The sequence below is a fragment of the Callithrix jacchus genome, chromosome 2 (assembly GCF_049354715.1).
Source record: "Callithrix jacchus isolate 240 chromosome 2, calJac240_pri, whole genome shotgun sequence".
Taxonomy (NCBI): Eukaryota; Metazoa; Chordata; class Mammalia; order Primates; family Cebidae; genus Callithrix; species Callithrix jacchus.
Genome location: NC_133503.1, coordinates 11,091,310 through 11,108,330, shown reverse-complemented (window position 1 = coordinate 11,108,330; position 17,021 = coordinate 11,091,310). Strand labels below are relative to the sequence as shown.

Genomic DNA, 17,021 nt, shown 5'->3' with positions numbered 1-17,021 from the left:
CTCAGAGGCTGAGGCACGAGAATCACTTGAACCACGGAGACAGAGGCTACAGTGAGCTGAAATTGTGCCACCGCACTCCAGCCTGGGCCATGGACTCTGTCAAAAAAAAAAGTCTAAGGCTCTTGTTTTAAGTTTTTGTTTTTGTTCCTAGAAAAAGGTCATGGGTAAAGTGGAAACCAGCCGTGGTCTCAGTTGATCTCTTAATTAATTTTAGCATATGTTCCATTGCTTGCAGAAGCATGGAAAATCCTTTTAAACTGCTGCATATTTAATACTTTTTCCATTGGTTAACCTTGAGGTGATGGTTTGTCATCTGGGTTGAAGTAGAGAACACATTTCCTTCAGGACAGCTGCAAGATCTATTACTCAATACAAGTGTAATCCGGTTTCTTTTAGAAAACATACCATGATTGCAGTATGTTTTTAAAATAGTATTTAACAAAGGAGAGCTTCAGATTTGTTTGTTTGTTTGTTTTTGTTTGAGACAGAGTCTGGCTCTGTTGCCCAGGCTGGAGTGCAGTGGCGCGATTGGCTCACTGCGACCTCTCCCTCTCGGGTTCAAGTGGTTATCCAGCCTCAGCTGGAATTACAGGCGTGCACCACCATGCACAGCTAATTTTTGTATTTTTAGTAGAGACAGGGTTTCACCATGGTGGCCAGGCTGGTCTCAAGCTCCCAGCCTCAAGTGATCCACCTGCCTCTGCTTCCTAAACTGCTGGGGTTACAGATGTGAGCCACCGGTGAGATTTTTAACATGAGGTAAGTGCTGTAGTTTTGCTGTTGGAATCTGAGAGATATTGCCAGGAGGCATGAGGATGCTGCTCAGAACTGAATGGAAGCAGATATATCACTCAAAAGAAATAGATCTGGGAGGAATAGAAAACCTTTTGTACAGCAAATAAAAACCAGAATAATACGGTTTTATGTGGAATTTGCAAACTGGAGTTTAAAACATGTTTTGAGGATTTGGGTGAAGATCAAAGAAAGAAAAGAGATGCTAGTTTATTACATTGTGTATAAGACATTTTTGTAGACATTTGAGTGTTTTTTGTTGTTGTCGTTTTTTGAGACGGATTTTCCCTCTTATTGCCCAGGCTAGCGTGCAGTGGTGCGATCTCAGCTCCCTGCATCCTCCGCCTCCCAGATTCAAGCGATTTTCCTGCCTCAGCCTCCTGAGCAGCGCGCACCGCCACACCCAGCTACTTTTTTTGTATTTTTAGTAGAGATAGGGTTTCACCAAGTTGGTCAGGCTGGTGTCAAACTCCTAACCTCAGGTGATCCACCTGCTTTGGCCTCCCACAGTGCTGGGATTACAGGCGTGAGCCACTGTGGCAGACAGTTGAGTATTTGAATGTAAGCATTTGGATATTTCGTAGACATTTTAGGCAGGTGGAAGTAATGAATGACACTGATCTCAAATCCTAGGAAAGATACGGTTGTTATGGGAGTGCTATTGAACATCTGTGGGGATCTCGATTCCATAAAATAAATTGAGGTAAGCCCAGAATGCTGTGGAACTAGAGACGGAGGGCGAGTCCACACTGGTCATCAGGGAGGGTTTCCTAGAAGAAGTGATCCCTAAACTGTGTGTTTTGAGGGCTTGAGTGAGGGGGAGAGGTTAGAGGAAGGAATAGCCAGGCTGAGGGCATAGGATGCTTAGTTTCAGGATGGAAAAGGAGAATCGGTGGTGTGATTTGCTTATTCCCTGTTGGTGGCGTTCAAGGAATGCTGTGGTGGTATGCTTTTGAGGGAGTAGCAAGCAGTGAGTTGAAAGAGGTTAACGGGAGCCAGCTCATGAAGTGCCTTCTGGAGTTTGTTCCTTCTTAAGCCATGGTGAGTCTCTTTAGGCTGAAGAGTACTATAATCTAATTTTTGGTCTGGAGAGATCCCAGGCAGCAGTGTGGAAACTGAGTAGACGCGGAGGCAGAGGGAGGGGAGGCTGATGAGTAGATGGTCAGGTCTAGTCTTCAGGGACCTGGACAACAACGGCAAGGGCAGATGGGAGAGGAAGAAATGGGTGGCTGGAGATAGAAGAGGAGGAGGAGAAGATGGCGGACAAGATGAATTCAGTTGTTACACTGAGTGTAGGAAACACTTAAGTGAAGTGAAATTGGCTACAGGTCAATTTGAAAGGCATTTAGAACAGTGCCTGGCACAGTGTAAGCAAAGAAACATTTAGGATCTACTAATAACCAGGCTGACCTCACAGCTGCAGAATATAATATCCTCTTCCCTGGGAGAACTGACAGTCAAGTGGGAGCCTTCTCTGTATCCATGTGTGTTGAAACCATTGCAAAACAAAGGCCACCTAGAGAAAAATGGAGCATCTGTATCCCAATATGAATCGCTAGGGAGTGGTGGGCACTTAAGTAGTGACTGGAGTGAGGAAGGAAAGACCAGGAATGAGCACTAACCAGGGCGAGGAGAGCCTCAGGAAAGATCGGTCATCAGGGTTAGATGCCTCTGTGAACTCAGACGTAAGATGAAGTCTCAGAGCACTGGATACCTGGGGTGGGAAGACAGTGATGACTTTCTAGGTCATCACTACCTTCGAGGAGGGAATGAAAGATTGAAGAAATGGAAACAAGTATGGTCTTAATTCCAGAACCTTGAATTTGAAAGAACCAGGAAGAGGTGGGATTGAAATGCATCATTTATTTATGTTAAACCTTAACTTTCACTGTATGTTAATGGGAAAGAGTAGGAGAGGGAGAATATAAGAATGTAATAGCGTGACCAGTGGGAATCCACGGGGGGAAGAAGCATCTTTTGTTGGCACTCAACAAGGAGGCAGAGATAGGTGCGGCTACTTTAGGAGCAAAGCCCTTAAGATAGGCTTAACTAACAGTCATGGTCCTCTATGAGGAGGTGGCAGCAACCTAGGATTGCCAGGTGATTTGTATTAACTTCAACCTCTAGTTCTCTGGCTCAGTGTTCCCCTCCCTTAACTAAATCTTGGCTGTGAGAGTGGGAGGGGTAGGTGGTTGGATTGGTCTGGGTGTTTTAGGGATGGCGTAGCAGAAGGACGAGGCATGATACACCTGCAGAAAGAATGGAGTTGCTGGGTCTCGATGAACCTTGCAGGGAAGGAATAAAGCCTGAAGGGAAGGGGCTGAGAGAGAAAGGTCGGTATTCAAGTTAGTCTTGTAGTGAAGAGTGGGGACTGGGAGGTTACAAGAGTTCACTTTAAAAGTGAATGATTCTGCAGAAGGTCAGGATGTGGTTTTGGGGTAAGTTGTCCTGATTGGTGAGTTCAACTAATGTTTATAATTCATTTTTGAGAATAGCCTTGGGATAATGGAAGTGGAACCAGAGGTCTGGACACAGATAAATAATCCCATTTAAAGTGAGCATGACATTGATTCCAGGGGAAATTGTAGAAGCAAAGATCAGACCTGAAGGAGTCAATATGGGTGTGTTTAGGAACCTTTTTAACTAATTTTGATGGAACTAATTTTGGAATCGGGATTTTGACTGCCAGCCAAGGGAGTGCTGGAACATAGTCCATCTGGACTTTTTCAAGGCATTTGGTGAGGTGTCTTCCTGATATGGAGTTAGGTGGGCTGCAGAGGAATGCTATGTGCCCTAACTGTTAAAAATGTTTTAACAAGCCTAATTCTGATTCAGGCTGATGACTTGAGGTCAGGAGTTTAAGACCAGCCTGGCCAACATGGTGCAACCCTGTCTCTGTTAAAAAGAGAAAAACTAGCCAGGTGTGGTGGCACCCACCTCTGGTCCCAGATACTTGGGAGGCTGAGGTGGGAGGATCTGCAGTGAGCTGAGATCACACCACAGCATTCCAGCCTGGGCAACAGTGTGAGAGACTGTCTCAAAAAATAAAAAATCCTAATGCTGTAAGTCCTGTACCTTGGCCCCCAAATTCATCTGTTCCGTTATGCTTGGTGCAGGTGTTGCTTAAGAGTAACACTTGTGGCCGGGCGCGGTGGCTCAAGCCTGTAATCCCAGCACTTTGGGAGGCCGAGGTGGGTGGATCACGAGGTCAAGAGATCAAGACCATCCTGGTCAACGAGGTGAAACCCCGTCTCTACTAAAAAAATACAAAAATTAGCTGGGCATGGTGGCGCATGCCTGTAATCGCAGCTACTCAGGAGGCTGAGGCAGGAGAATTGCTTGAACCCAGAAGGCGGAGTTTGCGGTGAGCCGAGATCGCGCCATTGCCCTCCAGCCTGGGTAACAAGAGCGAAAATCCGTCTCAAAAAAAAAACAAAAAACAAAAAAACAGTAACACTTGCAGAGAAAGATAAATCTCGGGCTTTGATTGACATCCCAATAGGAATTGAATATGATTTGCTTTTCATAAGTCTGTTTAGTTTGGATGTGTAAAAAACAATATTAATTATGGCTTGTCCCAGACTACTCCAAACAAATACTTGTTAATTCTCACAATTCTGTGGGTTGGCTGAGTAGCTGGTCTAGGCCTGCTTCACTGGGCTGGGTGAACTGTAGTGCCCTCACCCGCAGTCTTCTCACCTCCGGTTTAAACCAGGCTTCTTCACGTGGTGGAAGGTCCCAGCAGTCTTTCCCAGCTCCCAGAAGGACCAAGCTCCATTGGTCAAAAGCAAGTCACGTGACCAAGTTCAGATTATGAAGGTAGATACCCTATATCTTGACGGGAGTAGCAGGATTCATACTGGAAAGGAAGTGGGTGGAAGGAATGACAGGGTCGGGAGGAATTACTAGGACCCTTTTTGAAAACAGTCTCAGCTGGGTACGTCATGTGTAGATTGATGTCATTCAGCACACATGCAGAAGTGACTGTTGAGTTAAGGTACCACTGTGATTCATGAGTGGTGCTGATTCACATGGGCAAGCCCAGATTCTCAGGGTGGAGTATGAGCGTTATATTCACGTGAAGAAGCAGCGAGAGGTGTGACTGGAAGTTTTGAGTTTGCTGGCCGTGATACTGAGAACTTGTAGCAGGGTTCTTCTGCTTCCACAGCATGCACGTTGGGAGCAGGTGATCCTTGGCTGATGTGGGAGGCTGTCCTGTGCATTGTAGGGTGTTCAGTACCATCCCTGGCCTCTACCCAGTAGATTCCTTATTAAAGCTGACTTTTAAAAATGGCTGCACTACACCATGTTTATACAACAGCTTTTACATTAACAACTTTTTTTTTTTTGAGACAGAGTCCTGCTCTGTCACCCATGCTGGAGTGCAGTGGCACAATCTTGGCTCGCTGCAACCTCCACCTCCCGGGTTCAAGCGATTATCCTACCTCAGCCTCCAGGGTAGCTGGGATTACAGGCGCCAGCCACCACATCTGGCTAATTTCTGTGTTTTTAGTAGAGATGGGGTTTCATTGTGTTGGCCAGGCTCGTCTTGAATTCCTGACTTTAGGTGATTTGCCTGCCTTGGCCTCCCAAAGTGTTGGGATTACAGGTGTGAGCCACCACACCCGGCAACAGCTTACTTTTTTGTGGTTATTGTTTGGTTTTTGAAACAGAGTTTCACTTTGTTGCCCAGGCTGGAGTGCAGTGGTGCAATTTTGGCTCACTGTAACCTCTGTCTCCCAGATTAAAACCATTCTCCTGCCTCAGCCTCACGAGTCGAGTTGCTGGGATTATAGTCTTCTGTCACCATGCCTAGCTAATGTTGCTGTATTTTTAGTAGAGATGGGGTTTTACCAAGTTGACCACACTGGTCTTGAACTCCTGACCTCAGGTGATCCACCCACCTCAGGCTCCCAAAGTGCTGGAATGACAGGCCTGACCCACCCTTTCTGGACAGCAGCTTAATTTTTTTAACAGTTTTATTTTTTGGTGGGAAAGTCCTCTCTCCCTCCCCCCACTTCCAAATCAGATCTATGAGAAAACTAGTAATTAATTAGAAATAATCGCTAATTTGTTTGATAAGTTCAAAAAGTAGCCCAGCGGAGGTTTGAAGCCTGATACACTAAAGAGCAGGTTGAGGGGTATTGATAAGCAGATGGGCATTTAGGGGAAGATCAAGACAGGGAAGGGGCGTGGCCTGGCCATGGAAACAGTGAGAAGACTCTAGGATATGAGAACCAACCTTGCCAGTTTCAAAAATGGATTCTGGCCCCTAATAAATAAAATTCTTAAGACCTTGAATGGCAGTTGTAGGGAAATAAGCAGCCTTAATATGAAGAAGTCAAGTACTTGTTAACCTCTGAAGGTGGAATTCAGCCACTTCTCACAGAAGGGTGAGAGACTCCTTTACTGGCAGGGTTTGTAAGAGTGGGGGAGTGCTAGTTTTGGGGAGAAGGTGTAGATTATCTTCATTTCAGAGTCAGTTATCTTAGTGTGTTTCTTCTTTGACTTTTTCCTCCAAATTGGTGAGATCGAATGCTTCTTAATGACAGGTACCCATGGCAGGGCATGTACGTTTCCTGTCCTTTTTCCATACCTGTGCATAAACCTAAACAAGCCATTTTGTTGTTCACCTTTTTGAAGAGGATATTGAGAAATACAACCTGCATTACACTCCTAGATGTTGATAGGAGGTCACAGAGGAGGGTTAAGTTGTAAGAACCAGAGGTCTATGCTCCATTACAGGGAGCTTTCTCTGTGTAAGTCTAAATATCATGAAGCATTAAGTATTTGGAATTTTGTATTTCAAACAGGTAAGCTGATGTTTAATTGCTGGTATATATGGAAGTACTGTAGAGTGCCGTATGAGGCAGCAGCTTTCAGGTATCTTCGTTGAGATAGAGCTGACCCGTTTAAAGTGTGCAGCTTAATGGTGTCCAGTGTGCTCAGACTTGCATACCATCAACACATTGGAGAACATGCCCTCTACCCAAAAAGAAAGCCTACATTGGCAGTCACTCTCCGTCACCTCCCCTCCCAGCCCAGCCCTAAGTAACCACTAATCTGCTTTCTGTTTCTATGGATTTGCCTATTCTGGACATATTATATAACCGGAATCATACGTTGTTCGGTCTTTGTGACTGGGAGATCATCACTGTTGCGTGCTATCAGCGCATCATTTGTCTGTCTGAACAATACTCCATTGTATAGGTCACATGACATTTGTTCATCCATTCCTCATTTGATGGACATCTGCATTGTTTCACCACCTTTTGGCTGTGAGGACTAATGTTGGTGTGAACGTTCCTGTACAAGATGTCTTTTCTTCCCTCTCCCACCCCTTTTTTTGAGATAAGAGTCATGCTCTGTCACCCAGGCTGGAGTGCAGTAGTGCCATCTCGGCTCACTACAATCTCCACCTCCTGGGTTCAAGTGATTCTTATGTCTCAACCTCCTGAGTAGCTGGGATGACAGGTATAAGCCACCACGCCCAGCTGATTTTTTTATTTTTAGTAGAGATGGGGTTTCACCATGTTGCCCAGGCTGGTCTTCAACTCCTGACCTTAAGTGATCTGCCCGATTCAGCCTCCTAAAGTGCTGGAGTTACAGGTGGGAGCCCACACTCCTGGCCCCTGGACAAGATTTTATTTGGGCCAGGTGGTGTGACTCACACCTGCAATCTCTGCACTCTGGGAGGCTGGGGTACAGGAGGATTGCTTAAGGCCAGGAGTTTGAGATCAGCCATCACAGGCTGATAGCCATCAGCCTCAGCATAGTGAGACCCCCATCTCTACAAAAATTTAAAAAAATTAGCCAGGCATGGTGGCACATGCCAGCTACTCGGGAGGCTAGACTCGGGCAGAAGGATTGCTTGAACCCGAGAGGTTGAGGCTCGGCAAGCCATGATCATACCACTGCACTACAGCCTTGATGACAAAGTGAGACCCTGTCTCGAAAAAAAAATTTTTGTATGGACGTATGTTTTTATTTCTCTTGTGTACATCTGGGAGTGGAATTGTTGAGTCATAATGCTGCTAACTAAACATTTTGAGAAACTGCTACGATTTTTAACCTGGAGAAATAGATATGCATGGTTCTCATCTGACTTGTCAAGGGGTAGGGCTGCTCGAGCAGAGATGTTTATAAAAAGCCTCCCCTCCTTGGTTAAGAACCACTTGTATAGTGGAAAGCATGTGGGATTTGGAGCTAGTGTATTTGGGTTCTGTTCTTCAGCTCTGAGCCTTTTTTTCCCTTTAAATTAGGAATAATGATGCTTAATCATAAATGATTGTCTGGAGGGCAAGAAATTATAATTTTGTTGAAAAATCCATTTCTGATCAAAAAAGTTAATTAGAAAAATATGGACTAGATGGATACTTTCTTAACATGGTAGAGAAAAATACAACTAAACCAAGAGCTGACATTGAAGAACAAAACCACTGGAAATAGTTCCATTGAATTCAGAACAAAAAAAAATGCTCATAAGCATTAATGACACTGGTCTTGTCCAGGCAGTATATGACACAAGTATACGAAGTTGGAGCTATGGGAAAGGACAGGTGATATTTGGAAACCAAAGATTACGTTTGTAGAGAATAAACTGGAGAAATACTAGAATTGATTGTTCAGTGAAACCGGGCTGATCCGTACCGTTGCCCATTGCACAAAGTGTGAGTTAGGGCACAGTCAAGTCCCATGTGTAATTTTTTTGTTTTGTTTGTTTTTTTTGAGACAGAGTCTCGCTCTGTCACCCAGGTTTGAGTGTGATGGTGCGATCTCAGCTCACTGCAGTCTCCGCCTCCTGGGTTCAAGCAGTGCTCCTGCCTCACCCTCATAAGTAGCTGGGATTACAGGTGCCCACTACCATGCCCAGCTAATTTTTTTATTTTGTAGAGACGGGGTTGCACCATGTTGGCCAGGCTGGTCTTGAACTCCTGACCTCAGGTGAGCTGCCCACCTTGGCCTCCCAAACTGCTGGCATTACAGGTGTGAGCCACTGCACCCAGCCCCGTGTACAACTTTTGACTCCCTGAAAACTTCACTGCTAATAACCTACCATCGACTAGAAGCCTTGCCAATAAATAGTTAACCTATATTTTGTATGTTGTACATATTACATACTATATTCTTAAAGTAAGCTAGAGAAAAGAAAATATTAAGAAAAGCCTAAAAGAAACTATATTTACTCTTCATTAAGTGGAATTGGGTCATTGTAAAGGTCCTCATCCTCATGGTCTTTGTGTAATCAGGCTGAGCAGGATAGAGAGGAGGATGGGCTTGCTATAGGTGGAGGGAAAGTCACATGTCAGTGGATTTGTACAGTTCAAACCCATGTTGTCCAAGGGTCAGCAGTATAGTATATATTCTGTATACTATTCCTGACCTGTATAAAGATATTCTTCATTCTTCATTGTATCTTACATTATTATTATCATTATTTTTATTTCTATTCCTTTTTTGAGATGGAATCTTGCTCTGTTGCCCAGGCTAGAGTGCAGTGGTGGGATCTCAGCTCACTGCAACCTCTGCCTCCTCGGTTCAAGCCATATTCTCCTGTCTCAGCCTCCCAAGTAGCTAGGACAACAGGCACTCACCACGCCCGACTAATTTTTGTATTTTTAGTAAAGATGGGGTTTCACTGTGTTGACCAGGCTGGTCTCAAACTCCTGAACTCAGGTGATCTGCCTGCCTCGGCCTCCCAAAGTGCTGGGATTACAGGCATGAGCCACTGTGCCTGGCCTATTACCATTATTTTTTACGACTAAGTTAAAACACACACAAAGCAAAGAAGTGTGGGTTTGACTTTCTTGTATACATCCATAAACTGTTTATATCAAATTCCTGGCTTTGAGCTTTTCTGAAAACTTGGCTTTTCAAGATTGGCGTTAAGCTCTAAGTGTAGGTATGAATAACAGGGTGAATTGTGGAGAAGGCTTGTTGGAATAGGTACTACTAGTCATCGGTACAAAATGCAGCCTGATCAACCTTGACTGCTTCCCAGCCAGTCTTGCTTTCAGACCCTTCTAGAAATGCACTGTGAATACACAGATAATTTTTGGTGTCATCTGGAATTCTGTCATATGCACGACAAATAGGTAAGTGCCTGTTACGCTGTCACCTTCACAATGAAACTGTAGCAGTGCGATCAGAGAAAAATTAACATAATTAATGAGGCTGAGCATTTTTTCCTATTGTTTTCCTTTTCTCTGCCCCTTTTGCCCACTTTTCTGCTACCGGTTGATCTTAGAAGTTCTCAGGAGATTTTTATGTCCTAGAGAAATTAGTCCTTTCTCTGTGGTGTTGCCATGATTGCATCATCACAGACTTTTGGCATAGAAAGGAGCATAAGATTTGAAGCCAGAGGGCTAAGAGTGTTTTCTGCTCTGTGGAGTGTGGGTGACGTGACCCTGGGGGAAAGTCATGTGATTTCTCTGAGTCACACCTGTAAGTGAGTGTGATGCCCACCTTGTGCAGTGGGACTTGGCAGCTGTCAGCCAAACCCAGGCTCTCACCCAGCTCTTCTCTCATCTCTGAGGCCTCGGCTTGGCCTTGGGTAGAAGTTTCACGACTCTTTGAGGCAGTCTGTCTTCCTCAAATCCGTGTTTCCCTTCTACACAGTTTTTAGCCAGGGTGACTGATTGCTGCTGGAAAACCCCAGCTAAGGTTGTTACTTCCTAATTAAAATTTTCTCCAAGTATTCCATACAGTTTGCTACATTAAGGGTACCTCTGCGAATGATACTCTAACGTGAAAACCCCAGCTAAGGTTGTTACTTCCTAATTAAAATTTTCTCCAAGTATTCCATGCAGTTTGCTACATTAAGGGTACCTCTGCGAATGATACTCTAACGTGAGTAAGTTGTGTCTTCTCCACGTAGACTGAATCTGGAGTACATCCCACTAACTTTGTGTGTCTTCACATTGCAGTACAGTGTGATATATATACTAGATGGTCCGTGGATGCTTGATGAATTCATTATTTGATAAATAGTGGCCATTAAGCATATTTTTGCTAGTCACCAGACCTTATAGAACATGTTATGTCAAATTTTCTGGAATGAATGTGTGTTGAGAGTCCCAGCACTGCCTCCAGACTTGGTGATTTGCTGGGACTCAGCAAATAGTTTTACTTGTTCATGGCTGTGGTTTTTTACTGTGAAGTATGCAAAGCTCAGTCAGTTAAGAGGGTCAGGCACAGTGGTTCATGCCTAGCACTTTGGGAGGCTGAAGCGGGTGGATCACTTGAGCTTGGGAGTACAAGACCAGCCTGGCCAAACATGGTGAAACCCTGTCTCTACAAAAAATACAAAAATTAGCCAGGCATGATGGTGGGCACCTGTAGTCTCAGCTACTCAGGAGGCTGAGGCAGGAGAATCACTTGAACCCGGGAGGCGGAGGCTACAGTGAGCCAAGATCACACCATCACACTCCAGCCCTGGTGACAGAGCAAGACTCTTTGTCTCAGGGGGAAAAAAAAGGCCAAACTTTTAGAGCAGTTTTGGGTTCACAGCAAAATTGAGTGGAGTTCCTGTATGCCCCCTGCCCCCACACAAGCACAGCCTGCCTCCCTCAGCAGCCCCTGCCAGAAGTACACTTAAACCGCAGTTAATGAATGTATTGTCATTATCACCCCAGGCCCACAGTTTGCAATAGAGCTCACTCTTGGTGGTGTGCATTCTGTGGATTTTGATAAGTATATAGAGGGTGTAGCCACCATCTGAGTATCACACAGTGTAGTTTCCTTGCCCTCAGAGTCCTGTGTGCTCTGCCTGTTCACCTCTGTTGGCTTACGTTTTGGATGTGAACTTCAGTTCTTTGTAGAGATTTTCCATGTTACTAAATCAATGTGTTGGGTGAGGTGGTGCCTACCTGTAGTTCCAGGTTGAGGCAGGAGGATTGCTTGAGCCCTCAGGAGTTATTTAAGAAGATTAAACATGCAAAATTGCATTCATTATTTTTCTTTTCTTTGAATATCACTCTGTTCCCGGGGCTGGGGTACAGTGGTGCAATCTTGGCTCACTGCAACTTCTGCCTCCCAGGTTCAAGTGGTTCTCCTGCCTCGGCCTCCCAAGTAGCTGGGATTACAGGCATGCACACTACACACCTGGCTAAGTTTTGTATTTTTAGTAGGGACAGGGTTTCACCATGTTGACCAGGCTAGTCCCTAAATACTGACCTCAAGTGATCTGCCTACCTCAGCCTCCCAAAGTGCTGGGATTATAGACGTGAGCCACTCCGCCCAGCTCATTCATTACAATTGAAGGTTCTTGGTAGATAAGGAAATTGTGAATGACCTGGTACTCTGTGGCTTAAGGTCGGAGAGTCATCTAAGCTTTCCAAGAATTTCAAGAGTTGCTAATCTTAGGTAGAAAAGGTTTCTCTCCTCACCAACTCTTAGGGGAAAACAGTTGACACTAATTAATATCTGATTCCTTAGCAGCTGGGATCTGGGGAGTTCTGCATTTTAGAATGTTAGTGAGAAGAGCATAGAATTTTCTAACCTTCTTACCTACGGCTATCTTTAACATCTTTTAAGTCACCAAAAGAAATTTGAACTTGAGCTTGTAGTAGTTGAGAAAGTAGAAACTTTTTTGTTTTTAAGCAGAACATATAACTGGGGAATAAAGAGTGAAATCTACGTTTTCCCACAGCCATGACAGTAAATTTGGGTACCATGTTTACAAGTGTCACATTTGTAGAAATAGTTTATTAACTGGGCATGGTTGGAGGCTGAGGTGGGAGGATCACCTGAGCTTGAGTTGAGGCTGCAGTGAACTGTGAACTCGCCACTTCTCTCTAGCCTGAGCAACAGAGTGAGACCCTATTTCTTTTCCTTTTTTTTTGAGACGGAGTTTCGCTCTTGTTACCCAGGCTGGAGTGCAATGGCGTGATCTTGGCTCACCGCAACCTCCACCTCCTGGGTTCAAGCAATTCTTCTGCCTCAGCCTCCCGAGTAGCTGGGACTACAGGCGCCCACCACCATGCCCAGCTAATTTTTGTATTTTTAGTAGAAACGGGGTTTCACCATGTTGACCAGGATGGTCTCGATCTCTTGACCTCGTGATGCACCCGCCTTGGCCTCCCAAAGTGCTGGGATTATAGGTGTGAGCCACCGTGCCCAGCCTCCTTTTTTTTTTTTTTAGAAGAAGGCTGGGCATGATGGCTCACGCCTGTAATCCCATCATTTTGGGCGGCCAAGGCTAGAGGATCACTTGTGTTCAGGAGTTTGAGACCAGCCTGGACAATGTAGGGAGACCCTCGTCCCTGCAAAAAATACAAAAAGTAGCTGTGTGGTGGTGGGTGCCTGTAGTCCCAGCTTCTCTGGAGGCTGAGGCGCAGGAGTTTGTGGCGTGACTGCAGTGAGCTGTGATTACACCACTGTACTCCAGCCAGGGCAACAGAGTGAGACCCTATCTCTATTTAAAAAACAACAACAAATTTAATGACTGTTTTGAAAAATGTTACCTCCCTTCCCAAATGATACTGATCCCATATCTTCCCACATTGAATAGTTATTCTACCTTGATTAAATCTTTTTAGACACTATTAGAATAACTTTTGTTCTTTTAAAAAGTTATCTTTTCACCTTTAAAACTAGTATGGTGAGGAGATCTTATTTTAATTTAAAAATAACATTAATTCTCATGTAAGTGATTTTGATCTAAAAGTTAAATAATTTTTTAAAATTCTGATTTAAGGTGTTCAGAACAACCTGTCTTTTGAGCAGACTTTTTAGAGTAACGGGTTTCCCTCTAACTTAGCTTTTCACTGGCAGAGAGCATCTGGATGTGTTCCAAATGTGATCGAGCTACTGTATCTAAAGGTGATACTGGCATTTCATAATCTGCTTGTTCCAATTTGTCTGGGGACAACTAGACAGACTTTATATAAGTACAGATCACCACTCTGGGCTCTGCAGGGAGACTTCATCTGAAGCAGGAAGAGCTCCCCCCAGGACTGGTGAGGTAATGTGAGCTCTAAATAGCTCTTGGCCCTTGAAATAAGGACAGCATGATTTAGGGGAAAGGCCAGAACTTGATCTCTGTGGCCTTCGGACCGATGGCCTCTTGCACTGGAGGCAGTCATGAGGCCTGCACTGCAGGGTGTGTCTTCGGCGTCCGCACACTCGGGGAGGTATGCCAGACACTCCGGCAGCAGCGCCCAAGGGCTCAGCTCCTTCCAAAGCCAAGTCTGAGCAGTTTTTTTCAGGCTGTATGGGACTCGGGTTTTTGGAAAGGAAGTGATGTGAGGCAGCTAAGGCAGTTTCCGCTTAAAATAAAGAAGAGGGTGAAACGGAGAAGGGACACTCGATACAGGAAGATGAGCTGGGAGATCATTAGGTAGGAAACGTAGACATCCCCTGTGATGAGAACTAAAATGAGAAAATTATTCAGGATATTCTTAAAACTCGTTCCTCGCATTTCTGTAGCATTTTCCTTTTTCAAGAAGACTTTGCTGGGCACAGTGGCTCTCTTCCGTAATCCCAGCACTCTGGCCAAGGCGGGAGGATCACTTGAACCGAGGGGTTCGAGACCAGCCTGGGCAACATAGTGAGACCTCGTCTCTACTAAAAAAGATGGCTGGATGCAGTGGCTCACACCTGTAATCCTAGCACTTCGGGAGGCTGAAGTAGGTGGGTTGCTTGAGGCCATGAGTTCAAAACCAGCCTAGGCAACATGGCAAGACCCTGTCTCTACAGAAAAATAGAAAAATTAGCTGGGTGTGGTGGCATGTACCTTTGTCCCAGGAGGGTAAGGTAGGAGGATCACTTGAAGCCCTACCTGGGAGACTGAGGTTGCAGTGAGCTAAGTTGGTGTCACTGCACTCTAGCTGAGGTGACAGAGTAAGACCTTGTCTCAAAAATAAATAAATAAATAAATAAATCAGCCATAGGCTGGGCACTGTGGCTCACGCCTGTAATCCCAGCACTTAGGGAGGTTGAGGTGGGTAGATCACTTGAGGCCAGAAGTTTGAGACCAGCCTGGCCAACATGGCAAAACCCCATCTTTACTAAAAATACAAAAATTAGCTAGGCATGGTGGCATATGCCTATAATCCCAGGTACTCGGAAGGCTGAGACATGAGAATTATTTGAGCCTGGGAGGAGGAGGTTGCAGTGAGCCAAGATTGTGCCTTGAACTTCAGCCTGGGTGACAGAGTGAGACCATGTCTTTTTGAAAGTCTGTCTGCTCCCCCCCCCCCCTGCAAAAAAAGATAGAAATCAGCTATGCATGATGGCACACACTTGTAGTCCCAGCTACTCTGGAGACTGAGGAGGGAGGGTTGCTTGAGCCCAGTTGTTTGAGGCTGCAGTGAGCTCCGATTGTGCCTCTGCACTTCAGCTTGGGTAACAAAGTCTCAAAAAGACTTTCTTATTTGTGTGATGTACCTGTATACCTCATGAAAGAGGCAGAAATCCCCATTGTGCAGATAAGAAAGCTAAAGCCCAGAGAAATGAAGTGGCTTGTCCCCAAGATTGCTTAGGACATGATGGAACTGGGAAAAGCCCAGTCTTTTAGTTATTTGTGGACACAGCGGGAGTGACAGTGGTCTGCTGGATGACAGATAGTGCAGAATGAGGCACAAGCAGGAGCAGGAGTGTTTGCAGAACGGTGGGGCACAGGAGGTGGCAGAGCAGAGCATTGCTTTCCTGACCTCCTGCTCTGAACCCACCCCTAGTCTTCCCCTCTCTTTTGAGTCTGTTTCACTGAGGGCACAGCTGGTAGGGGTAACATTGTTCTCCAGCATTAAAGCAGAGCGTCAGCAATGTCTAGGAAAAAGTTAACTTTAAAAACACTGCTCATCAGTTTAGGGAATATTTGAGTGTATACCATTTGCTAATCAGTTCATTCAAAAAATGAATTGCCTGCCATAAACTAATAAGCATGATTTGGTTTATGTTTTAATTTGATTATCTCTGAGTAGATGCTGCTTGAATTAGTGACTGTATTCAGTTTTGCCCAGCATACCCCCATTTATAATTTAAAGAATTTTTTTATAGAGATGGGGTCTTGCTATGTTGGCCAGGCTGGTCTTGAACTCCTGGCCTCAAGCAGTCCTCTCCACTTGGTCTCTCAAAGCACTGGGGTTACAGTCACGTACTAATATACTGAACATAAATGATTCAAATGTAGGGGGAAAAAAGTCTCCTGGTAGCTCAGTCCCCCCATTCCCCAGGAGTTTAGTACAGGGCTGTCCAGTAAATTTTTGGCTTCTCTAGGCCACATTTGAAGAAGAATTGTCTTGGGCCACACATAAAATAACTAACACTAAGGATAATTGATGAGCTAAAAAAATTTTTTTCACAAAAAATGTTTTATTTTATTATTTTTTTGAGTCAGAGTCTCTTGTCACCCAGGCTGGAGTGCAATGGCGCGATCTCAGCCCACTGCAACCTCCTCCCACCACCCACCACTTACCCCCCTACCAAAAATCAAGAGATTCTCCTGCCTCAGCTTCCTGAGTAGCTGGGATTATCGGCTCCCGCCACCTTGCCCAGCTAATTTTTGTAATTTCAGTAGAGACCGGGGTTTCCGACCTCATGATCCACCCACCCCGGCCTCTCAAAGTGCTGAGATTACAGGCGTGAGCCACCACACCTGGCCAAAAATCTCAGTGTTTTAAGAAAGTTTACCAATGTGTGTTGGGCTGCATGCATCCCGTGGGCCATGGGTGGGTCAATCTTAGTTTAGTAGATCTTTTTGGATTCTGTCTCCCTACCCTTGGTATCTGTATGTAATCTAATGTTATATAGATGCTGTGGTTCATCTACACAGGGAACAGGGGAGACTTTGGACAGGGAGTAACCACTTTTCTTCTTTCCCCATCCCCAGCCAGCTGGTGTGTGCCAGTAGTCCCAGCTCCTCAGTAGGCAGAGGTGGGAGAATCATCTGAGCCTGGGGAGGTTGAGGCTGCAGTGAGCTGTGATCATGCCACTGCACTCCAGGCTGGTCGATAGAATGAGAGACCCTGTCTCAAAAAATAAGAAGAATGTATTTCATATGGTTGTCAAATACTTAATGTAATAATATATTACTCTGATACTATAGAAATCAGGTAAATAAAGTTAGTGTTATTGGCTGAATTTTGTTATAAGCAGTTATTTGTAGTCATAAAAATATGCAACATTGGTTTGATATGCCACTTTAGTTTTCTTAAGGTGATTAGTCTTGGGGGTGATGAGGGCGGGAAGCTTGAGAAATGCCCACCTTGGAAGAAGCATTGATTCCT

The 17,021-nt window shown here is 44.9% G+C and overlaps 1 protein-coding gene across 1 annotated transcript in view; it reads left to right on the top strand.

The window, feature by feature from the left end:
- The window catches only part of YWHAG (tyrosine 3-monooxygenase/tryptophan 5-monooxygenase activation protein gamma), a 33,391-nt gene that overhangs the window by 12,221 nt on the left and 4,149 nt on the right, over positions 1–17,021 (top strand). The window lies entirely within an intron of this gene.